Source organism: Pseudonaja textilis, chromosome 1, assembly GCF_049901715.1.
Source record: "Pseudonaja textilis isolate UNSWEBS1 chromosome 1, rPseTex1.2, whole genome shotgun sequence".
NCBI classification, from domain to species: Eukaryota; Metazoa; Chordata; class Lepidosauria; order Squamata; family Elapidae; genus Pseudonaja; species Pseudonaja textilis.
Window position 1 is genome coordinate 195169275 of NC_141990.1, and position 25926 is coordinate 195195200.

The following is a 25926-nucleotide window of genomic DNA, read 5'->3' on the forward strand; positions in this document are numbered from 1 at the left end:
ATGATTACACACACACACACACACACACACACACACACACACACACAGATATACAAAATATATAACTATATATAGATATATAGAATATCTATGAATATACAGAATATCTATGGAAGGAATATATATGATTGTACAGAGTGTTTATGAACATACTGAATATAAGTATAATGCACAAAGAGTTTATACAAGTTATATTATATATTATCAGGGGAAGTATCAGTGTGTGTGTGAGGGTAGATGAGTTGAGGAGTTCAGTAAGGAGACCGCTGTGGTAGAAGCTGTTCCTTAGCCTGCTGGTCTTGGACTGCAGGCACCTAAACCTCTTCCCAGATGAAAAAAGGGTAAACAGTTTATGGGCTGGATGGGAGGAGTCCTTAACGATGCTGTGGGCTTTTCGCAGACATTGTTTCCTCTGAATGTCCACAATGGCAGGAAGTGGGATCCCTATAATGCATTGGGCGGTTTTCACCACCCTCTGTAATGCCTTCTTTTCTTTAATGGTGCCATTTCCATACCAGACTGAGATAAAGCTGGTTAGGATGCTCTTGACTGCACAGCGGTAGAATTTGATCAGTTAGATATTATATGAAAGTTATATTTCATCACCTAGATTTTTTTCTGCATTATCCATTATAGAGAGAGCAATAAATAGCAACATACATACAACCTCCTATCAAACAATGCAATCCCTCCAACTTAAAAGAAATTAGGAATTTAACATTGTCAAGTTTACTGCACTCCTTTAGTACCGAGAGCACTATTCAAATTAACATAAAAAGTCTACATCTACAAAAGTTTATTGTTACAGAATTTATGTACAATTATCTTTATTCCATTACATTCTTCATTAGTCTTACTTTTCTCTGTATTTCATAACCTCCCAACTTTTTTTTAATATAACACTAATAAGATCTCTAAGAGTTAGTTTACTTCAGATAAAACCAACAATTCAGAGAAGATAGTTAAGAAATATGAAATATAAATAAACAATTCACTTTTGCAGAAAATTAAAAAATAAGACAAAGGTTAGCATTGGTAATATGAATGAAAAGTAGAAGAACAGGAATATGCAATTTTGGAAAACAAATTAAGATATTATGGATAGACATTTCCCAATCAGACTACTGTAATGGTGCTGTCTTGAAGACCATCTGGGAGCTGCAAAAGGTCCAAACTGAGCATGTAATTTTGAGCACCCACAGTTCATCTGTATTACACAGCTACTGTGCAAGTTGCACTGGTTTCCAGTTGTAATTCAAAGACTAGTTATCATCTTTAAAGGCCTATATGGGACAGGGACAGGTTATTTGTGGGGCTGCCTCTCCCTAAGCATATCTGCCCACTCTATTATGTTAGATAGGATGGGCCTATGCGATAGGTCCCTTCCCTGAAATATTGTCATCTTGGAGGCATGCCTTTTCTATAGCTTCCCTAGCTTTTTGGAACAATCTCCCACCTGAGATAATAGTGACTCTGGATGGTTTACAATTGTTAAAACATTTAAACAGAGAATACAAGAACGAGAATAGCACAAGACAAAGGAACAGTGATGGCAAAGAAAATAAACTGAGGGAACAGAAAGAAAGGGGCATCAGTCGCAAGGAGCCAGGCTTTTAAGGCCCTTCAAGATATCACCAGGGCAGAAGATGCTTGAATTTCGTGGGGAACCTCATTCCAGAGGGTAAGTGCTACTATAGAGAAAGCATGCTTCCAGAATCTTGATAAGTGGCACTGTGTAACCAATGGAACCCAGACAGCACTATCCCTGAATTGCTTTGGAGACGGGAGACAAACCCTTAAGTAACCAGACCTTATGCTATATAGGGTTTATAGGTACTGTGTTTCCCCAGTCTTATTTTCTTTTGGGCTTGAAAATAAGCACTCAGGGTTATTTTGGGGGAGATTTTTTTTTTTTTTAGTGCAGGAGGCGGCAAGCGTGGGGGCCAACGGGAGAGGGAGTGCAACTACTGCTGGCCCTGCCCTCTTTGTCTCACTGTCTGCTTGCCAGTGGCTGCAACGCACCAAAATCTCGGCATGCTCTAGCCTCCACCCGCCCTGCCTGCTGGTCCAGCTTTTGATGGGATACTTCTCAGCTGCGGCGCCTCGCAGGGGCTCTTTGCCCTCTTGGCAGGGCAGGTAGAGGCTGGAGTGTGCCGAGAGCTTGGCCACAATTGAATCTGTGGACAAGCAGACAGTGGAATGGAGAGGGCAGGGCCTGTGGTAACTTCCCAAACAATTTTCACCCAGATGGAGATGACAAAGCTTTGTCTGTTTGCAAAGGAGACAGTTTGAAATGAAGCTCTGAGTCTCCATCATTTCTCCATCCGGACAAAAAGTTCTGCCACGAGCGGCTTTCTACTACAAGCAGCTCCATTGGCGCTATGAGCCTTGCAGTATTCTGCTGTGAGTGGCTCCACCAGCATAAAGACCCTCCACCAGTATGACATGGTAAGCAGGTGCAAGGGGCATCTCCATTCCCCCAGCTCTGTCCTAGCTTGATTTTTACACCTGTGCCTCGTCCCACCTCATACAGCCAGGTGTGGATGGGGCTTAACTAGGGCTTATTATGGGGGTAGGACTTATATTAGGCACAGGTGTGAAAATGGGACTAGGGCTTATTTTCAGGGTAGGCCATATTTTTTGGAAAACACAGTAGCAACTAGCACCTTGAATCACACCCAATGAATGTGTCTCTACTTTGAGCCTTCCAGAAGTCAGTGAAGACCTGGTTCCCAACATTTGACTAGGAAGGAGTTGAACTGAGGGAAGGGGGTGGGGAGAGAGGTTTAGGTCTACTAGTTGCTATGTTGCCTTCATGGGAAGGGTATGTTGTTTTATTGGTTTTGCTATGAATTGTGAATTGCTTAGGATCACCATATGAGATTGATAACCATATAGATTCTTCAAATAAATTTGAAAATTTCACATTTTGTGAAAAAACTCTGGATCTTTCAATGTGGGGTTTTGCAAATAAATTATTTTATGTAGATGGGAAAAACTTACACTCCTGATATTAAATTATAATTTGAAGAGAAATATTCTATATAAATTTTTGTAGTATTTTTGCATTCTCAAATGAGAAGTTGGGAATAATATGTTATATGATCTATACTTAAAAAGATCAAGAACTGAATTACTTTTATATGAATATTATATCCCTTTCTCCCCTCTTTTGTCTTTATTGTTCCCCTTTTGGTTTTAGTTTATTTTCCCATCAGCTGGGAAGACTTATAGAAAATCACAATAAAATTTCCCCCATGCTATAATCTAAGATAAAATAGATACAAAATATTTTACTAAGAGTACATTTCCATTAATTGCAAAAATAAAAAAATAAAATGAAAATGTTTGAAGTGCCATTATACAAAATAAATATTTTATCATATGTAGTGGTCAAATAAAAAAAAATCTTAAAAGTACTAAAAAAAAGTACATTTATTCAAATGTAAAAAGCATTTATTCAAAACACTTTTAAACAAAGTTTGAATTGAAACTTTAGTTTTTTCTACTAGGAATTGATTCAGAGCAAATAAATAAAAATATAACAATTATTAAGAAATCTTTGGATCAGTATTGGAAAAGTTTTTACTGACTTTTCTATCCTCTTTATTTCTGATTTCATTTTTATTTTTCCTTTATGTAACTTATCTGCACCTATCTTTGAAATAGTGGTAACTATCATTGTTTTTTTCAGTTTTATAAACTTTTAATTATTTCTTAGATGGCATAACAAACTTATTTCTATACATTTAAGTAATTTTAAGTTTTATGATTAGAATGTTTTAGTTTATCTTACTTAGTCTTTACTTAGTCTATGTATACTGTACTTTCGTTGTACTATCATCAATTATTCTTTTATTTTTTATTCAATAAAGAATGTATAAATTCATCGGACAAAAGATATAAGCATAATGATTTTGAAATAAGATGAAATAAATAAAACATAATTATGAGAGTGAAAAGATGGGAGAAGTTATATAGAAAATATAAAATGGTTAATAAGATATGAATGGTATATAAGGTGAGCATGAATTTGATTTAGGTCTGTTAAAAAAGATGTAACCCGGGGCTAAGCCACTTTTCAAAAGAAGTTTTATGTTTTATGTTTTGATTAGTTATGTTTGATTGCGAATTAATAAAACCTTGGAGGAATGAAACTAAAGGGAGAAAAATTTGGAAAAGACATGTATAAATGACAACTAAGGAGGTTTTTTTTTAATGTCTTGTTTTATGTTATGTATTTTGTGTGCTTATGACTGATTGAGAATAACTAAAACTTTGATAGAAAGAAATATAATTGAACAAAAGTGAAGGGAGAAATAATGAGAAATTTGGAAAAGATATATATGTGTAAATGGAAATGTGATAATGTGGAACTATGTTTTAAAAAATAATGCTTTATTTGCCTTGTTAAAATTTATAAGTAATTCTTAGAAAGGAGGTTTTATACTTTTATGTTTTATGTTTTGTCTTCAAAAATCAATAAAACTTGTTCTTAAAAAAAAAAGAATGTATAAATTCATATACCAATATATAATTTTGCATTTTGAAATCCAAGTCAGTGTAATTTGTTTTAGCAATACCCATTCTACAATTTTCTGATGAGGGAACTCCCTGGTACTCCAAAGATACTCCCAGGTCTCCTCTATAATTTCAGTAGGTGGCAGCACCTGGCTGGGCTCAAAAGCTAAGTTGGGTTTGGCCTGGTCAGTAATTCAGTCAAATGTCCATGAATTAACCTGAAGATTTTTCTTATTCCATTTCTTTTTCTTTCTTTTTATTTTGGCATCACCTTATAATTCCATTTGCCCTGATTTGTTCTGGCAATATTTTTTACTTCACCATACTTTATTAGTTTGCAATCAAATTAAACATATCAAAAACTTCAAACTTTCACTAAGCGTATCTAAATTAGGCTAATCCTCTGAACAGGAAATGTTGCTATTATTCTTGCGGTTAAGAAGGAGCCCATGTCAATAGATCATTATTCCATTACTTTTGTGTATCGACTTTGAGGTGTCTTGGAAATTCTAAAATGTAAACAGTCAAATCCAAATCTAGATACAAAATTTAGTTATAGATCTCTGCATTCTTCCTCTCAGCTACTTTGCATTTCCAATTAGCCTAACCATAAACGTCTTAGATGCTCAATTTCTCAGATACCTCCTTTTCCCCCCTCCATAATTCTCATTATAGCATCTAACTACAACTCCATACATAGACTAATCTCTCTTATTCTCTTATCTTCTTAAATGGCCTTTCCCCATTCCATTTAATCCTCCCCTTTTCTCTTTATTTCTGTCATTTCTCATCCTATATCTATTTTCCATTGAGTTCAGTGGCAACTACACACATTTTAGCTTTCACTCTTCAGGCTAGTTATAATAGCCTGACAAAAGACATGAATGATACAATTCTTTCAAAAAAGGAGGAGTAAGAGCAAAGTAATGCTCTCTAATCCCAACTGGATAGCTTCTCCTGACACTTAAGTGACTAGGTAATTGAACTACAATCAACATACTCCAACCAATGTATCTTGGTAGATTTATCTTTTTATTTTATTTTAGAGGTACATAAAAACACCATGTGATGAATGATAAAAACTGACTGAGAAACTGCTTGGATTATTACGCTTTTAGTATTATATCTATTATAGTATTCTCTAGGATAAAAAGATTAGTTTGCTGTATTGCAAATTACTATAACTATTTCCAAATAATGTATTTTACCTTTCAGAGACATTCTCATTTGATTGTTCATACAGTACAAATCTTATTTTCAGATAATTTTTCTCAAGCATTCTGGGGAAAATTCTATTTCATATATCATATGAACAGGAATTCACAAGTATTACTTTAAATAAAGAGAACACTTTAAAATTAAATATATCCTGTACTTAGGAACTTTATTAATGATCCTACAAAAAGGATCTAAAACTGCCTTTGAGTCACAAAGATCTTAGGAGGAAAAAAGGAAGGAGGATTGATGCTACCTTAATGCCAAAATAAACTGGTTGGAGTAACTAATGTGTATAGGGATGTTTGAGAAGTGCTAGGATGCTACAAGATATACAGAGTTTTATCTGACCTTTGCAGGTTCCATAATTGCTGTAACCTTACCAGAGGATGGTTAAAGGGAAAAATCAAATCACCTGGGAAAGGGGAGGGCGATACCTACATTTAACAGTACAGTACAATGACTTACTACTATGTTAAATAGGTTTCTATCCTCAGCTAATTTTCCAGCTATAGAGTATATTTCATCTGATTGCACATGTTAATTTGCAATCATTCAGTTTAAGTACTCTTGTTCCTGGGATTATATTAGAGAAGACTGCTACATATGCCACCTTGAGCTGAGAAATGACAACATATACATGCAACATTTTTATAATGTATAAAAATATTTGGGTACTTAAAGATCTTAGTAATCACTGCAGTTGAAAAAGCTTCAAGGTTCTAAATTCTTTTTAAAATATATATATTTTAATCTAATTTTAGTAATGCTTATTCTTTAGCAGACAGGAAGAATGTACTGTTTGCCAAATCTTTTGCTTCCCTTTACTAATTCTATATAACTATTATAAACATCCATTTAAATGTGCTGGCACTTGTGATCCTTCCTCAGAAGACAAACATATTAATTATAAAACCTTACATGTGAAAGAAGAATCCAGAATATATCATTAACAAAACACTCCATTATCACTATGTATTGAGCAAAGCAGATATACCTCTAAATATTTTGCAACATTGATTTTCAATAAAAAATGGTTATCCATAAATGCTATTTAGCATGTGACACTGTAAACCTTTTAAAGCTTGAAAATAAATCACATCATCAAAATAACTGCATTACCTGCTGAGGTGCAGAACATCCTGTCTAACTTTTCTGAGTAGATATCTTTTAATTAAATGTAATAGCCAATTCACCATGTCCTATTTATAAAAACTGCCCCAAACATGTCAGAACAGCAGCCTATATGATATAGTCTGGGACTTGCTTTGGCAGCTACTGCTGTAGTTTCTTCATTACTGAAGCATTGTAATTATTTCCTTTCATCTGCCAGGCTTTTTTAAGACAAACAGAAAAAATCTACTTTTAGACCATGTCCAGACACGTAGATGATTCCCCTTTACCTACAGCTAAACTATTCTGCTTCAAACTTTTCAACATGTTTTTATCTCCTCCAACCTAAGATATCGACCCAAGCAACCTCCTCCCCAAATATCAAATTAACTGGTGTTGGCAGCTCAAATAGATGAACAGCGGCAATCCACATAATTATTAGATGCAAACCTGGGAAAAAGATATCTTAGCAATTGTTCTGTCCCACTGCCCTTCAATATTTCAAATGGTAATTGACACACCCAGTAATTTAGCTGTACCAGACAGTTCTCTCTGGCCCATCATTAGGAAAACACAGCTTCTCTATTGCTTAAACTGATAGGTATTTTAAGAGGTGGGGGTACTTGCAACTTCATATTAACAAGAGGTTCTAATGCTTTGTAAACGCTCCACAAAAATGCCACCAGATTAATTTTCTGACAACATTTATTTTAAAAAGCCACAAAATGTTCCTTAGCACAATGCAGATTTAATGTTTTCCCTCAATCCACTGTCTCTGAATCTCCCAGAGTTTCCCCAGCACTTCGTTTCCAAAGCTCTGCTTCAAAACATATAAAAATGCTACAGTACTAACCTGGATTATATTAGAATAAAACTTGGCATAAATATGTTTGAAAGGGAGGCGTTAAGCAAGCTGTCCCCTTGCTAAGGGGGATAGGCCACACAGCAATCATTTTTGCCTTCAAAACCAATCTTCAAGTAGAGCATTGTGACTAGAATCTAACCTGATCCTACGTAATGCATGTAGTACAGACCGTGCTCCCACATATTCTCTGCAGTAGTCAGGCAGAGAGGCTGGCTGCTAGATAGATGGTCCGGTGACCTTTGAAAGCTTGGACAAGAAGAACCAATCTATTGCAGCTGGCTTTCAAGGCATTCCTCACATTCCTGCCCTATCTGAAAGCTCCAGGAACAAACAAGTCTCCCCCTCCCCAACCAATAAAACTCACAGGCACACACCTGCCTCTTAATCTGTCCAGAGCACCACAAGCTTCCATCCACAGCTCTGTTATACTCCTCAAATATGTAGCCAGAGCTAGGTTACCCCCTTGCTCTTTTTGCCTTCTCCCTACAGGGCAACTGCAGAAGTCTGTTGTTGAAGTCTACTGAGAGAAGACATGCTAAAAGCTCTCCGTGGATTTGCTCCCCCAACCGGGTTGCAAGTAGCTCTAACAAGCAAATGAGAGAAAATACAAGACTGGGCAAGGTTGAGTGACCAGAGGCTCACCAGGTTGAGAGAGAAGGAATCAACCCCCCCCCCAAGAGGGGGGGGTTACTCACTAATAGGGAATCAAGAGGGCTGGAATAAGCCCCTTTAAGAAAGACTAAAGAAGCAGACCATTTCTACAGTGGCAACCTGAGAGAAGACAGAGATGAAGGAAGGAACAGAGCTTGTAAAAAGCATTTAAGATAGCATTAACATGTAAATAGCCAGGGAAAAACTGAAAGGGTTTTTATGTTTTATCTTAAACATGGGAGGTTTAAGAAATGAAAAAAAAAAAAAAAACTAGAGAGAAAACTAACAAAATGCAACATTTGTGAGATAAAGAGTGACCATTTTCACAGAAATCATAAGCTATTCGTTTTAATTCAAGGACAAAGCTAAAAAGGGGAGCAACGCATTTAAGATACTGTTCAGTGGGTGAAGGACATTAGGTAAGCCTCGCTTAAAGAGAAGGGACAGGAAGCTTTAGAAGCGATTAATAATGCTATATAAAATGTAGTGTTTTTAAGGAGGCAGCTTTGGATAATTCTGAGGAACAGCATTTAAGCGCAAATGTAGAAAAGGCTAAGTAAAAGAGCTAAGTAAAAGCTAGGAGAAAGGTACAGTATTTTAACACAGGCATCCAAATATGCAAGGGCAAAGGAGACAAGGAATAAAGAGTGGGAAATCTGCAATAAAGGAAGTTGATAAATTAAAAGGGGGGGGGAGTATTTAGGTGGAGCCCCTTTACAGAAATAGGGAGAAGACAGAAAAATATTTAGATTTGTCGTTTTAACACAGAAGGAAAAAGATACCGGGAGGATGCATTACTGTATGTAGCAAGTATAATAATAAAAAAAAAAGAGGGGACCCAAAACTAAAACGGCAACCGCAGGAGGGACTGAAGCAGATAAGGAAAGGCGCAGGCGAGCAAAGGAAGGTAGTGACTAAAGAAAAAGGGGGAAAAAAGAAGTAATGTGCTTCATTATTGAGAGTTAGACAAGTTTCTTTAAAAAGTGGGGGACGACAGAGACCCGAGAGAGGCAGAGCAAGACGGGAAGGAAAAGTTAGCAGCAGGAGGAGGGAGCTAATCCATCCAAGCAGGAGGAAGTGGAGGGGCAGGTAAAAGCAAGGAAAAGAGCGGCGGGGACCGGACGGAGCGGGACAGGCTCAAAAAAGACTCCCACCTCCTCAGCGGGTTTTCCGGCAGGCCGTTCCCTCCTCGTCCCCGCTGCTCCTCGCCCCCCGCAGCCTCTCTCCGGTGCGGACCTCTCGGCTCTTTCTCCCCGCTCGGGGAAAGAGAGAGCGCGCGGGAGAAGCCGGGAAGGGTCACTCACCGCCTTGACTGAGCCAGGAGCCCCTCCCCTGCCGGCGCTGGGTCTTCGTGGGCGCGGAGGGGCCGCGGCCGCCCCGCCGGGAAGGGCCCCTACCCCGGGGTGTCCATGGTAGGCAGACTAACGTGCCAGAGCCGAACAGCACAAATTCTTCCTCCTCCTCCCTCGCAGTCTCTCCTCCCGCTTCTTCCCGCCCCTCGCGCCCTCCTCCTCCTCCTCCCCCTTCTCCGCTTCCCCTCGTCAGACGTCAACAAGGCGCCCTGCCCTATGCCTCGTTCAGATTGGCGGAGCGGGCCTCAGCTCGGATCCCGATTGGACGTGGCCTCCTGTTAAACTGGCCAATGGATGCCGCACCTGCGGTTGCTTAGGTTACCGATGCTGCGAAGAGACCGGCCGACGGGTAGGGGAGCTGGCAGTTCCTTCAGGGGAGGCGAGGCGGGGTATTTGCGTTTTTTTTTTTTTCTTGGGGGCGGGTTGGTGTGTTTTGTTGTGTATGCGAGGAACACCGGGGAAGGATGAATGTGTGGATGGAGATGGAATGGGAAGTACAGGCAAAATGGCTATATGGCATAGAAAGGGGAGGTTCCTATATAGAAGCACTGGGGCAGACAACGTTGATTTTAGCGCATCTGTGCCCAAAGTAAACCCCAACGGTTTTAGTGAGATTTGCTCTTTATTTAGCAAATAATGCCAGTGGAATTGCAGTGTTTTATTTTTAGTTCTTTCTCTTGTTTGCTCATACATCTAACATTCTAGCTTCCAGAAATATTTTTTTTGAAACCTAGGTTACATTCCCTCCTAATTGTTATAGCTGGGGTGAAATGGGGGCGGGGGGGGGGGAGGCCAAAATGGTTTTATCATAGGGCACTAAACTTAGTTTTTGGAGATTCCCTTAATTGCTAAAAAATTGTATGGCTGCTTTTCAACAGAAATGTGTAATGAATGCTGCAAAAACTTCCTCGCTGTTTCTTCTTCGTTGGCAATATCCTAATAAGACAGTTTTGCCACTTTACAGTTGAACCTTTTAATATATATTGAAATTAATTATTGTTTCTGTGGAGGTAATAGATGTTATTTTGAATACTTGTATTGCAGGGTAAATGTATATGGATGCAATAAATCATTCATTCTTACTTTCTTTAATTTCTGGCTACTGACTCTTAAAAAACATATTCCTGTTGCATATGAATCAAGTGCAGATTTTGAGCATATTGAATCTTTTAGTTCTAACTATATTGCAATTATTGCTGAAAGCTAATTATTAAGTGGGCAGCTGTATGTAACAGTTATACTATATGTGTGAAGATAATTGCATATGTAGATACTTAACAAGGTCATCTAAGATGTTGGAATAGTATCTATTACACAGGGTGCTTGCTAATAAGAGATCTTCAGCTTATAAGAACATTAGCATGTGATAGGACAATTCGTGATTTAAAGTATCACTGCTCCTACTCCTTGATGTTCTTGATAATTATGAAGCAAGATTTTAAATGTTTCTGAATATGTGGAGTTGCAGCTGTTTTACATACATTATAATTATAGCCATTCTCAAATCAATGAACTTTCACATTTTAAAAAACAACAACAGACCATCAAAACAACACCGGGAGGAGGTACTTGTATAAAAATGAGTAAGAATGAGGAAACACTGTGTTTATAGCAAAAATTTGACTTGGCATTTCTTCCCTTCCCTTGCACATAGTAATTATTTATTTTACTTATATGCCCCTGCAATATGATGGTTTTTGTCAGCCTTCATGCGGTAAAAATGTAAAAACATCCATAGTATGATCAAAAGATAACATAATGAAAGCCCCAAAATAAAATCAATGAATGTGAAAACAAAAGTAAGAAAATAAAAGGAGGCATGGTTCTTAAATGAAAATGCAAAATATCCTTTCTAATAAATCTATTTTTGAAATCTTCCTGAAGATCAACAAGAAGGATGCTGACCTGACCTCCATTGGGAATCATCAGTGTTGCCACAGAAAAGCAAAATCCTCTAACTTCAGCCCTTTTCACCTTTTGGAAGTGTGAGATCAGAAGTGGGTCAGATTGATTCCAGCTACAATAGGCAGTCCTGCGGGTACCCAGTGCCAAGCTATAAAAGCCTCTATAAATCAATACCAGCACCTTAAATTGTACCTAGAAACTAACTGACAAACAATGCAGGGCCTGCAGAATCAATAGTATATATTTCCAGCTAAGAGAACCACTGAGTATACAGGCTGCTGCCTTCTGGAAAAGTTGCATTTACTGAGCAGTAAATGCAAGTAAGGGCTACTCAGAAATATGCCATAGACTTAGACTCTGCAAAGCAGCTGTGAGGACCTTGGAAAAGATATTCAGGTGCCCTGATTTGATTATATCTACAAAACACTGTGAGTAATAGTGATACTCAATGGCAGTGAAAGTTGGACTTTATAAAGAAGAAAGATAGGAAGAGTATTGATGCCTTTGAACTGTGGTGTTGGAGAAGATTCGAGAATATCATGGACAATCAAGAAAACAAACCGAGGGATCATTGAACAAATCAATCCAGACTTGTCTCTTGAGGCACAAATGAGCAAGCTCAAATTATTCTATTTTCAACACATTTTGCAAAGATTTTGCCCTCTGGAAAAAGATTCCAGTGGTAGAAAAGGTGGAGGGAAAGAAAAGAAGATGACCAAAAGCAAGGTGAATAGACTCCATTACATGATGATGACTGCATGGGGAGACTTGAAAGAACAGGTTAAGGATAAATCATGGAGAAAATCTAGCTATGTGATCACGAGGAATCAAAACAACCTGATGGCACGTAATCATTTTAAGGAACAGTCTTATTTAAAGTGTGTTGTAGTCCGATGTTGTAGTCCAGGGTAGTTCCAATGGAGGCATATGTTATTGGAGCCTAGTTCCTCCTATACTGTGGTGTTACATTTCACACATCAAAAGCCTTCTAGCCATGACCTCTACCTGCTGCTCAGGCAGGAGTCATGAGTCCAGAAAAATCCCCAAATGTTCCTGTGCCCATGTGGAGATGATGCTGGTGTCATCGGAAAAAATCCAATATATAAACAACAATTCTGTCTACCTGAGTTCCATTTCAGTCTGTTTTTACCCATCTTGGCTCTTACAGCCTCTAGACACCAGGACAGGATAGCCACAGCAACTGCTCCACAACCTGCAGTGGTGGTATAAAGTTGGGTATCATCAGTGGACTGTAGTCCCACCATTTTTTATTATAGGATTTTGTAAAATCCTGCCTTTATTTTTTTTAAAAGTAACTAGGCGGCGAACATACCTAATGTGGTACTTCTTTCTCTTCCTGTTTTCCCCACAACAGTTACCCTGTGAAATGAATGGAGCTGAAAGCAATTGACTGGCTCAAAGTCATCCAGCCAGCTTCTACAGGTGAAACTCGAAAAATTAGAATATCGTGCAAAAGTTCATTTATTTCAGTAATGCAACTTGAAAGGTGAAACGAATATATGAGATAGACTTATTACATGCAAAGCAAGATAGTTCAAGCCGTGATTTGTCATAATTGTGATTATGGCTTACAGCTCATGAAAACCCCAAATCCACAATCTCAGAAAATTAGAATATTACATGCAATCAATAAAACAAGGGTTGTACATAGAACAACATAGGACCTCTGAAAAGTATAAGCATGCATATGTACTCAGTACTTGGTTTGGGCCCCTTTTGCAGAAATTACTGCCTCAATGAGGTGTGGCATGGAAGCTATCAGCCTGTGACACTACTGAGGTGTTATGGAAGACCAGGATGCTTCAATAGCAGCCTTCAGCTCTTCTGCATTGTTCGGTCTCATGTCTCTCATCTTTCTCTTGGCAATGCCCCATAGATTCTGTATGGGGTTCAGGTCAGGCGAGTTTGCTGGCCAATCAAGCACAGTAATTCCACGGTCATTGAAACAGGTTTTGGCGCTTTTGGCAGTGTGGGCAGGTGCAAGTCCTGCTGGAAAATGTAATCAGCATCCTCATAAAGCTTGTCTGCAGAAGGAGGCATGAAGTGCTCCAAAATCTCCTGGTAGACGGCTGCATTGACCCTAGACTTAATGAAGCACAGTTGACCAACACCAGCAGATGACATGGCTCCCCAAATCAACACAGACTGTGGAAACTTCACACTGGACTTCAAGCATCTTGCAGTGTGTGCCTCTCCATTCTTCCTCCAGACTCTGGCTCCTTGGTTTCCAAATGAGATGCAAAAGTTGCTTCCATCAGAAAAGAGGACTTTGGACCACTGAGCAACAGAACCAGTTCTGTTTTTCTTTAGCCTAGGTAAGAAGTTTCTGATGCTGTTTGTTGTTCATTGAAGCCCATGTCCAGGATCCATCTGTGTGTGGTGGCTCTTGATGCAGTGACTCCAGCCTCAGTCCACTCCTTGTGAAAGTCCCCAACACTTTTGAATGGCCTTTTCCTGACAATCCTCTCTAGGCTGCGGTCATCCCTGCTGCTTGTGCACCTTTTTCTTCCACACTTTTCCCTTCCACATAACTTTCTATTAATGTGCTTTGATACAGCACTTTGGGAACATCCAACTTCGTTTGCAATTACCTTTTGAGGCTTTCCCTCCTTATGGAGGGTGTCAATGATGGTTTTCTGTGCAACTGTCAGGTTAGCAGTCTTTTCCATGATTGTGCTTCCTACTGAACCAGACTGAGAGGCCATTTAAAGGCCCAGGAACCCTTTGCAGGTGTTATGGCTTCATTAGCTGATTAGAGGGGGACACTTTGAACTAGAATATTGAACCTTTTCACAATATTCTAATTTTCTGAGATTGTGGATTTGGGGTTTTCATGAGCTGTAAGCCATAATCATCTCAATTATGAAAAATCACAGCTTGAACTATCTTGCTTTGCATGTAATGAGTCTATCTCGTATATTAGGTTCACCTTTTAAGTTGCATTACTGAAATAAATGAACTTTTGCATGATACTCTAATTTTTCGAGTTTCACCTGTATGCTTAATGTGGGACTAGAACTCAGTTTCTGGTTTGTAGCCTAGTGCTCTAACCACTAGACCAAATTAGCTCTCTATTCTTTCTGTTGTGTTTTGGGAGCTGCTAAATAAACAAGGGAAAGAGAACCAAGGCCTGCAGCATCCGACATTGCAGAAGCCAGGATTGAAACAGACTGAAACAACCCACTGAGGAAGGATGGTACTGCTGCAAAACAGTGATTCCAATCCCCAGGCCCTCAACAATGGTCCATTAAGATACCTTAATTCATAGTATTGAAAGCTGCTTAAAAGGTCTAATTTATAGACTGTCTAACACAGTCCCCAACCTTTTTTGTACCACGGCCCGGTACCGGCATCACAAAATGATCTGCGGCCCAGTACTGGCATCAGCACGCATGACAAGGTAAGGCGAGCCGAGCAACCGGCCAGCCAGCCGTCCCCCGCTTCTCCCTGCCACCTTCAACTCCTCCTTTGTCGATGGGCTTCGGGACAGCTTTGGGACGGTCACTCGGCTCGCCTTGTCTTGGGTGCTGGAAGAATCCTCGTGCCTTAGTTTCATTCGAAGTCGCCCCCACTTCTATGAAACTAAGGCGCAAGGATTCCTTCAGGACCCAAACGCCGCTTTCCAACCAGAAAAACTCACCCGGAAGCATTTTCTCATCGAAACAAGATGGCGGTGCCCAGCAAACCAGCGGCCCGGTAGAAAAAGTTCCACGGACCGGTACCGGTCCGGGGCCCGGTGTTTGATGACCCCTGGTCTAACAGATCCTGGGAAATAGGACTATGTGCCACTCTAGGAATAAAGGTGGTTGGTAAAGTGACAGAGAAGGCACTACCTCCGCATTGCTCCAGCCCTAGTTTTTAGTCTGTAGCTAACTTTTTAAATTTTAAATTGTTTTTATATTGATACTTTAATTGTATTGTAAATCACCCAGAATTGCTTTGGATAGCAAGATGGGTAGTATATAAATTTAACAAAGATTTTTGAGTCCAGGAGAAGGGGAAAATGTAAGAAAGAGACTACCATCATAATTATGTTAAGAATAAGTTAAGGTGAAGAATTTCTTGGCAGGCTTTCAAGATTCTTTACATCAGTGGTCCCCAACCACTGGGCCCCGGACCCGGACCGGTCCGTGGACCATTTTGTACTGTGCTGCCTATTTTGTTTGGGCGCTGCCATCTTGTTTTGATGACGCTTGAGAAAGTGCTTCCAGGTGAGCTTGTCGGTCGTCGGTTGGCATTTGGGTGCTGAAGGAATCCTCGCGCCTTAGTTTCGTCGAGGAGGGGAGCGGCTTTGAACGAAAAGCCGTCCCGATGGCGGTGGAGTCTCGCGTTACTCAGGAGGAGATTAAGAAAGAGCCCAAAGAGCCCATCGACCGTGAGAAGGTACAAAGGAGGAGTTGAAGGTGGGGAGAAGCGGGGGACGGCTGGCTGGCCGGTCGCTTGGCTCACCTTGCCTTGGTCGTGCGTGCTGATGCCGGTACCGGTCCGTGGATCATTTTGTGATGCCAGTACCGGGCCGTGGTACAAAAAAGGTTGGGGGCCACTGCTTTACATTATCACAATAGGAATCAAGACCTTTGCAGAAGTCCAAGCAGTTCTTGTTTCTTGAGTTTGCCTGCCTTGAAGAGCTTAACAAACAGAAGCATGAAGGAAGCATGTTCCCCAACAATGTCATGGCATCAATTATCCAAGTGAACCATCAATGCAATCTCTGACCTGTATCCAGATATGAACCCTATTTGAGAAGAACCCAAATCATGTGCTTATTCTTAGATGATGCTGGTCTAAACTTCTTTCTGAATAATCATATCTAAGTAAGGGAGGTTAGGGATTGGATAATAATTATCTAAAATCCCCAAATGACCATTTCAGAAGATAATGTACCAAGATATTATGCAATCACAATTGCAGCATGGAAGGATTGTAGACACCTGGAGCAAGTCCTGGAGCATTTGTAATCTTCTCAGCCAGCTTCCAACAAGCAAAGTCAATAGAGGAAGCCAGGTTCACTTAAGAATCCAATGATTAACTTAACAACTGCAGTGATTTACTTAACAAGTTTTGCAAAAAATAATAATTAAAAAATGGTGTAAAAACTCACCTAACAATTGCCTTGCTTACCAATAGAAATTTTGAGTTCAATTGTAGTCATAGGTCAAGGACTACCTAGACTTATAATATGTTGCCTTAAGATAATTAGCTCTATTTGGGCATGGGCACCATTGGTAGTACAGGTAGTCCTTGACTTACAACCACATTTGAGCCCAGAATTTATGTTGCTAAGTTAGAAATTTGTTAAGTGAGTTTTACCCCATTTTACAACCTTTCTTGCCACATTTGTTAAGTGAATTACTGCAGTTGTTAAGTAATATGGTTGTTAAGTGACTCTGGCTTGTCCATTGACTGATGATCACATGACCCCAGGACACTGCAACTGTCATAAATATGAGTCAGTTGCCAAGCCTCCAAGTGTAAATCTTGTGACCATGGGGGATGCTGCAACAGTCATAAATGTGAAAAACGGTCATGTCACTTTTTTCAGTTCCGCTGTAACTTTGAACGGTCACTAAGTGAACTGTTGTAAGTTGAGGATTACTTGGACAAACTCTTAAGGACTGGGATTTAGTATATCCGGGATACTGAAGTTCTATCTTTTTTGCACTATTTTCCTATTTACAAATATCTACAAATGCAGCATTATTACTGCTGGAGTAAGAGCCACATCTCTTCCTATTCCTTATAACATAATTGGTTTATAGGATAGTTCAACAATTTTCCTATGATCATTTAGTAAATCTTTTGGTAGGAGAGATTCCAGGCAGCGGTTTTGAAATGAAATAAAAGCTTGTGAACTATTTCTCAAGTTTCAGAGGGTAAGAGCAGGCAAAACATAACAAAACATCCATTCTTGACTGTTTTTAGATTAGTTATCTCATGACCCTTCAGAATCAAAATGGAATGTTATGATTTAGGAAGTGAAGTTTCAAAGATTTCTTGTGGCATCTACTTTCCTAAGAGTTTCTGATATGTCATATTTTTAAAGTGAATAAGAAAAAATATCTCACACAGAGTTGGTTTGGAGAGTTTAAATTGGTTTTGTATTCTCAGAATGAGCATAACTTCATGAATGATCCAATTTTAAGTGCAGTCCTACAGTAGAGAATAGATGATTGTATTATATTTAAATTTAAAGATTGTGCTTATTTCATTCATGTAATTATGTATAATAGGTTGGATTTCTATCATTCCAGTTTCAGTTGAGCTAATCATTCTTGAAATAAATTGGATTTCCTTGTGTATAATAATTTGGAGATTTATCTGAAGTACCAATTTGATAATGTTTTCCTCTGTCCTTTTGTCTTCATCCTCTATTTTGTTGGTTGACTATAATTCACTTAGTGGTGCTACTGAGGTTATATCATAAACCTTGAGCTAAAGACCTTCAAGGCCTAATTAAAGCTTAAATGTATAACCATTATTGGATTGAATCCAGTTTTTCTATAATACTTTATTGTGCTCATGCCCTAGGTTAGTGCTATAGCACACAAATAGATGCTTGCTATATGATTAAAAACATCTACCTCTGAATGGGGTCTAGACTGTGTAAAAAAAGTTCAGATAATAGTGGAGTCAACATAGCTGACTCCTGAAAAACCTGTGCTAGTATATTGGTCAGTTTTGTACAAACAACTGTGGCTGTTTAAAAGTTGGAAAATGCCAAAAATTCATTCATTCTTTTTATCTATCTATCTATTTAGCTAGCTAGCTCAAGACAAGGTTGAAATACAAAATACAAAAAAAAAAAATCTAAAAGAAGAAAAAAGAAGCAAAAAAGAAAAAAGGACAAAAAACACAAAGCAATCAAAACATTTTTAAAAGTGCATAAAAACACCACATATACACATATCCTCTCTAGTTGAATACTGATTAATACATTAAAGTTATTAATGAAAATTATATATTGTAGTTGATCAATTAGGCCATCCCTAATTTTAGGCATAGTGGTCACTCCAGCAGCTGATGTCATGGAGAAGCAACAAGGTATTAAGAGACAGACGTGCAAGGTATGTGGTCCGACTAGCACTCCTTAAGTAACTTATTTCATTGAGCAAATACCGTCTTTCTCCAAAAATACAGCCTCCACCAATAGGAAGGCCCAGCATGATTTCTAGGCATGAGATGAAATTAAGCCCTGCTCCCAAAATTTAGGCCGATTTAAAACATGCATTTCCCCATCATTTCTTACATCATTCATTAGAACTACACGAGGTGAAGAGAAATGGGAGGGAAGGGCGGGAGGTAGGGAGAAAACTTGCCTTTAGGAGTGCCCTGCAGGTAGCCTAGGCTAGAATATCCCGATACCTGATAGAAGCTCCCCGAAGGCAGAGTCCCCAGCCATTTTAGGGCGTGGCATGCCTGCCCATGTCCCCTCGCCTTTAGGCAGTCTCGGGCAATGGAAGCTCCCCAAGTGCAGTCACCAGCCACTTTGATTGGCCAGTAGAAGCGGCTTTGGGGCAAGCGCACACACTCCCCTTGCCGCGAGTCCCCTTGGGGACTCTGCCTTCAAGGGAGCTTTCATCGGCTGATAGAAGCAGCCTCGCGGTGAGGGGAATGTGTGTGTGTCGCTCGCCCCAAGGCTGCTTCTACCGGCCGATCAAAGTGGCTGGTGACTGCGCTTGGAGAGCTTCCATCGCCCAAAAGAGACTGCCTAAAGGCGAGGGGACACGGGCAGCCACACCACGCCCTGAAGCAGCTGGGGACTCTGCCTTCGGGGAGCTTTCGGCGGCCAATGGAAGCAGCCTCGCAGCGAGGTATGTGCGTATGGGCTGCTCTAGGTGAGGGAGGAAATTAAGTCACCCCCGAAAAGATAGCCTAGCTGTTTTTTCAGGGGTCAAAAAAAATAAGGCCCAGCCTTATTTTGTGAGAAACACGGTAGGATGATTTTTAACACAAGGAAGCTGAAAAAGATCAACCATCAGATGTTTTTAAATGCAGAATAAGAGGACACAATTTTGCTTTTTGCTTAAAGCATTAATTTATTAGCCCTCTTTAGGAATACTATATGAACACAAATTATATAGAAATAAATTAGAGATAAATTCTCAGTAAATGGACTCAAATGTTAATGTTTTTTTTCCAATTTCTGAAAAGATTAAAAGAATGATGAGTTTTGAGTTGGATTACTATAATAAAATATTGTAGATGTTTAACCACTGTATTTGTTAGCCAAAAATACTGTATCTGGACCTTTGTTCATGTTGTTTTCATTAAGTGTTCATTAATTGGTGCTTCCTGACCTTTGTAATAGTTTAGGCTTAAATCTAAACCTCTGTGAGGTTTTAGGTTTAAAGTTTGTTAAAGGCATAATTTCACTTTTTTAATGCTTCCAGGAGGATGTCATCATGTTTATTATTTCATCTTAGTAGAAAATAACTTAGCACATGACAAACAACAAAGTTATTTTTAAAACATATCTATATTGCCCTTTAGTAGAGCTTTGGTGTGCCAGAAAGATAAATATAATTTCATCAAGAATGTATTAGAAATTTGGGAATGAAACTTGTATATGCTTAGTGTTGAAAAGTTACAGGAAGGTAAGTATACCATTCTGGGCAAGTAGAACACTATCACGTAGTGGGATATCTCTCTCTCTCTTTCTGTAATCAGAATAAGCAAGTTGCAGCGGTGAAAAGTCCGACGATACATTTGTATGACACGGTATCAACCAACACAATCTAGCCATGGATGTGTCCAGTGATGCCTAAGTGTCATGGATATAAATCATCCATCCACAGTTTATTTTCAGTGGCTTTTTCATGAAATATGGTGCAATGTTAACATTGAATACATTAGAAAGAAGAATTGGTGGTTTGTTTTATACAGCGTCAGTTTAATTTGAGGTTAGCCTTTTTCTTTAAAAATAAATGAGGACATTGTGAGATCAGAAAAGTGTTCAGTTTCAGGGGTTCCTTGCAAATATTTTTTTGTGAACAAAAAAGTGGGCATTTGTCATATGTTTATTACATATCACTTCAGTGTTTAAAGTAAAGTGTTTAATATAAAGTGTTTTATATGCAGTGTCAATTCACTGACTCCATGGAGATGGAGAAAGACAGATTCTAAACATAATCTATACCGCATCCAGAATTAGCTGTAATTGTTAATTTGAGATTGACTTTCAAGAACCTCTTTTCACCCCATAACTAGTAGCTCTGAGGAAAAGCCAGGTCTGAATCACTTTTGAAATATCAGCAGGGACAAAATCATCTCTGTCTCTAGAGGCAAGCTATCCTAAATGAGTAGGATCACTGTAACTTCCATCTCATGTGAGCAGAAGCAGCATTTAGAATTTTGCTTGCATTTGGACTTCCCCATGCCCAGACATTTGGTCAAGTCTTTCAGATTTAGTCTTATTCATTCTTGAAGTTGGGAAATGCAGAAGTTCAGGATTTAAGTCATGTAATCTCTCTTTATCTGGATTACTTAATCCAAATGAAAGCAGAGATGGATTATATATTAGGAAAGGAGGTGATAACAAAGGAAATCTAGAGAGGAATTTTACATTCTACATCAGCCTGAACTTAGCTTATTTTAGCATATTTAAATCTTTTTACATTTAACTCTTTAGCATTATTAGATCTTCACAATAAGTAGCACAAATCTATTGTTCAGATTGTTTTTAAATAGCTATTTTAGTATCAGTTTGTACATTGTACAAATGTTCAGTGTACAAACTGAACATTGTCATTTAGGATTTCTTTTGTAAAGCAAAATTCATTCTTTGGTTATCATACTGAAAATATTACTGGATTCTGTTCTGTGTTATTCCAAGTTGCATAGAAATGATTTGGTGCTGAAAAGTTAAGGGAAACAAATAGCTGAGACTCTTAATAGGCTCATACAACATACTTCTAAGACCTGAGTATGATATGTGGATCTAATTTGTGAGTGTTAGTGCTACTAAAATGAATGTGCATGCATCACCATCTTACCTTTTGTTCCATCAGTCTGGGTCACCGGAAATGTAGCAATCTTCTCCGATATCCTTGCCCTAACCCCAAATTCAACTCTTAAGTGAGGCTGATAATTCCTTCCTTCCATAGGCCTTTTTCCAGAGTACCTTTGAACTTCTCCCACTACCCTCATCATCATTTGATATAAAGTACATAGCATTTTCTGATATAAGCGATGAGGATGTAATTGCAAAAAGAATGCCTTCGCATCGATACGATGCCCACAAGCATTTATTTTTGAAAGAGGAGGTTAAGTGAGTAATCATTGTTGCTACTGCTTATCTAACCTCAACAGTGCTATACAGGTATGGACTGCTAGCATGTAGAGACATAAAAAGAACAGCAGGTAAAGATTGAATGGGGAGGATCAACTATGAACTCTGTCCCAGTTACTCCTGTTTTAAAAAATCCCCCAAGAATTTTCACCCTTGCAAACTCCTCTATTTTATTTCTAACTATTCTCCTAAAAGAACATTTTCCTTTTTCATCATTTATTTGTATTTCAATTTGTATGGGTTACCCTTGTCAAATCCATTTTTCTGGTGAGTTAAAAGTGCCATATAAAAACATACAAGTAGTCTTTGACTTATGACCTTACTTGAGCCTAGAATTATGTTTATATATTATGCCATCATAATGTAGAATCATCACATGACTAAGTTGATTTTGTGATGTTTGTGGCAGTCAAGCAAATCACCATGATCGTTAAGCAGATCTGCAGACATTAAGCAAATACCATAGTCATTAAGCAAAGCTATTGACTGCAATGGGCAGTTTTTGCTAAAAGACAGAAGTAAATGTTGGTTTTGTACAAAAAAGGTCATAAACTGTGGTCACATGACAGTGGGATGCTGTAAATGGCCATAAATGCAAGCCAGTTGCCAAGTGATCATGTGACTATGGGGAGATTGGCAGCCAGAATGTGGGGATCTGTTGTAACTTTGAACAGTCCTTAACTGACTGATCATAAATTGAGCATAACCTGTATAACAATCAAACCAATGCAAATTGGCAAACAAGGAAAAATACTAAACAACAAATTAGTATAACCACTGCACAGGCTCTGTCACATATACATATCCCCAAGCTCAGTGACACAAGCCATGTCTTTGAGGGCCAATTTAATCTCCAGAAGGATGATGTTTCAAGATGTAGGTGACTTCCCACTTCCACTTTTTTACCGTATGGCTGGAAGTAGGAAGCAGGAGTACGCCTACTCCTTCCCATCCTTTCATGCTGTCTCTGTAGTATTATAGCCTTATTATTATTATAGGAGTTAAGCAAGCAAGTCTTTGGAGATTGCAAGTTTGCATGTTGTATGCTCCAACATTATTTTAACCTGTTTGAGTGGGAGAGAGTTTAGCTGTACAGAGTTCTAATTCCCTATATCTTATTTTATTTTTTTGTTAACAAATTTTATTCAGTTTTTCACATAAAAACAAAAGTCTCTTTTTAGTGAACAACATATTTCCGGGTCATCACCTTGACATACAAATATGACAGCAATTATACATTCATATATGCATACTTAATTCTATTATTACCTTTTCCATTCCAAATTTTCAGTATGGAGAGAAACAAACACATTAATTCTGGCCTCTTTCATTAATCTCAATCGAAACATCTTTTTGTTTCATTTCAATTATTTCGAATATAATCCTTTAATATTTATTTTAAAAATAAAGATAAACAATATGTGTTTGCCTAATAATAATAATAATAGGTTGCCAATGTCTCTCCTTGTTTTTAATAGTCTATATGATTTATTAATTTACTTGGTTCTTTAGTCTGTCATATTCCCTTTCCATTACACGTTCTTTTTATAAATTCTAAATTAATATAAATTTTAACACTAAAGAAAAAAAACAAGTATAGGTTTCCCCCCTTTTACTGCTTTGAGTGTGACACCTCAATGGTTAAAATATACCTTTATTCCCTCATCTTGATTCCCAATAAACCACTATTTTTAAGAAGTTACAATAATAATCATTACATCTTTTGATTTGGATTCTGCAGCATAGTTCCCCCCCTTAATTTTTAATAAGAGTTATCAATATCTATATTATCCTTTTTTCTAAATATTTTTAATTGCAGAAATATTCTTATTACCCCTTGTCACCCTGCAGAATCCCCTTTTTAATTCATCAACCATTATCTCCGAAAAAACATTTTTTCAACATTTTACTATTTCTGTATTTCTTTATTTCATGCGCCTGTTTCTTACTGCTTCTCCTCCCCTTCTTTTCCCCATATCTTTTCTCATTCCAGTTTATATCCCTCTCTTTCTTAATGTCTTCCTTTCCCCTTTACTGCTGGGTCTTTCTGTCTTTCCCAACTTCACAGGTATTCCCCCTTTTGATTGCCTTCTTAAGTCTCAACTTTTTAGCCTTCCTTCTTTCCCCACTTCTTTGTAGCGTTCTTTGTATTAATTGTCTATTTAAGATGTCTTCTCCTTGAGTCAACTCCTCCTCCTCTGAAGCTCTTTCTTCTTGTTCTTCAATCGCCATTTCTATTTTTTCTAACACAGAACAAAGTGATTCACCTCTTTCCTGTAGTAATTCTCTCATATTTTTAAGTTCCATTTTTAATTCCCGAAGAGATATCATCAGTACACACTCTTATATTTTATGATCGTTAAAGTCCACAAAAAAACCACTTTTACTTTCCTTCTTTCTTCTTTCAATTTTCTAAAGATCTCAATTGTTCCAGCCCAGGGTCTATACCAAAAACAACAATCAATCCCACAGTCAATCTTTCCTTGTTTTTTTCTTTATTCTAGTTCTGCTTTCACTTTCTAAGATTCTTACTTTGTTTCAATATTTCTTTTATATTATATCCACAAAAGTTCAAACTCTGATCCAAGCTCTGTAAAGGACCTTGGAATACTCACCTCTAATGATCTAAGTGCTAGAGCCCACTGCAACTACATAGCCAAAAAGGCATTAAGAGTTGTTAACCTAATCCTACATAGCTTTTTCTCTGGTAATATCACACTACTAACTAGAGCATACAAAACATTTGCTAGACCAATACTTGAATACAGCTCATCAGTCTGGAACCCACATTATGTATCTGATATTAGCACAATTGAGCAAGTCCAGAAATATTTCACAAGAAGAGTTCTCCACTCCTCTACTCGTTGTAGAATATCTTATGCCACCAGACTTGAAATTCTAGAACAAGAAAACCTTGAATTACGCCGTCTTCGGTCTGATTTAAGCATGGTATATAAAATCATACATTGCAATGTCCTACCTGTCAATGAATACTTCAGCTTCAACCATAACAACACAAGAGCACACAACAGATACAAACTCAAGGTTAACCGCACCAAGCTTGATTGCAGGAAATACGACTTCAGCAACAGAGTGGTCAATGTTTGGAATACTCTACCCGACTCTGTAGTTTCTTCCCCAAACCCCAAAAACTTTAACCTTAGACTGTCTACTATTGACCTCACCCCTTTCCTAAGAGGTCTCTAGGGGCGTGTATAAGCGCACCAATGTACCTACCGTCCCTGTCCTATTGTTTCTTTTATTTTTCTTATATGTACCAATTTCATGTATTCATAATTATGTATACACTTATACTTACTTATTATCTTGTAAACAATTGACAAATCAAATAAATAAATAAATAAATAAAATAAAATAAAAATAAAGTTCATTCAGAAACAGGATGCTTTCCCTTGTTTGAGCTCAAGTTTTTGTCAAAAGGTGGCACTCTCCATTATACAAAGTCTTCACCTTTTTCCCCTATTTTTTTATTTAGGGTTTTTCGAACCTCAATATTCCAACACAGTCCAGTCTCCAATTTGTAAACTTTATTATTATTATTTTTTGACAATCTTAAGTCCAGCTTTATTTTATGCCTGTTTGTTGCCAAAATATTTTAGTCCAATTTAGTTAAATCTTTAGTTCCAGCTTCTTCCTTTCCCGGTTCGAAGCCCCACTTAGCTGTCAGAAATATTTTTGTATTTTTTTTCCTGTTCCTTTGTAATTTCGCTGCTCACTTTTCTTTTCTTAAAAATTCCATGTTACCTTAATCCCGGGGTACTTTTGTTTAGTTGCATCGCCCAATTGTCCCGGTTCAGATGTTATCCACCTCTTCCTTCCTTCTTGCACAAATCTTAATCCAGCTGAGTCCTCCTCTTTGGGGTGGCCATTTTAAACCACCGCTGCAGTCGTCTTTGGGGGGAAAAAGACCAAGCCCAGGAGGGGAGATGTCACTCCCCTCACCCTGGCTTGCGGCTTCCCCTTACTCTGCCGCC

The 25926-nt window shown here is 38.3% G+C and overlaps 2 protein-coding genes across 9 annotated transcripts in view; one reads left to right on the plus strand and one right to left on the minus strand.

Annotated features, from left to right (window-relative positions):
- PKP4 (plakophilin 4) overlaps positions 1-9850 on the minus strand; it is a 144405-nt gene extending 134555 nt beyond the window's left edge. For 4 of the 6 annotated variants that reach the window (XM_087920169.1, XM_087920168.1, XM_087920166.1 and 1 more), the window contains exon 1: positions 9670-9850. The gene's annotated coding sequence lies outside the window, so the exon portion shown is untranslated. Of the gene's footprint in view, positions 1-9519 lie in introns of all 6 variants that reach the window. The other 2 variants (XM_087920167.1, XM_087920164.1) reach the window with 1 other exon arrangement.
- A 157-nt stretch (positions 9851-10007) lies between these two features.
- CCDC148 (coiled-coil domain containing 148) overlaps positions 10008-25926 on the plus strand; it is a 163893-nt gene continuing 147974 nt past the window's right edge. The window contains exon 1 of one of the 3 annotated variants that reach the window (XM_087920172.1): positions 10008-10066. The gene's annotated coding sequence lies outside the window, so the exon portion shown is untranslated. Of the gene's footprint in view, positions 10107-25926 lie in introns of all 3 variants that reach the window. The other 2 variants (XM_087920171.1, XM_087920170.1) reach the window with 2 other exon arrangements.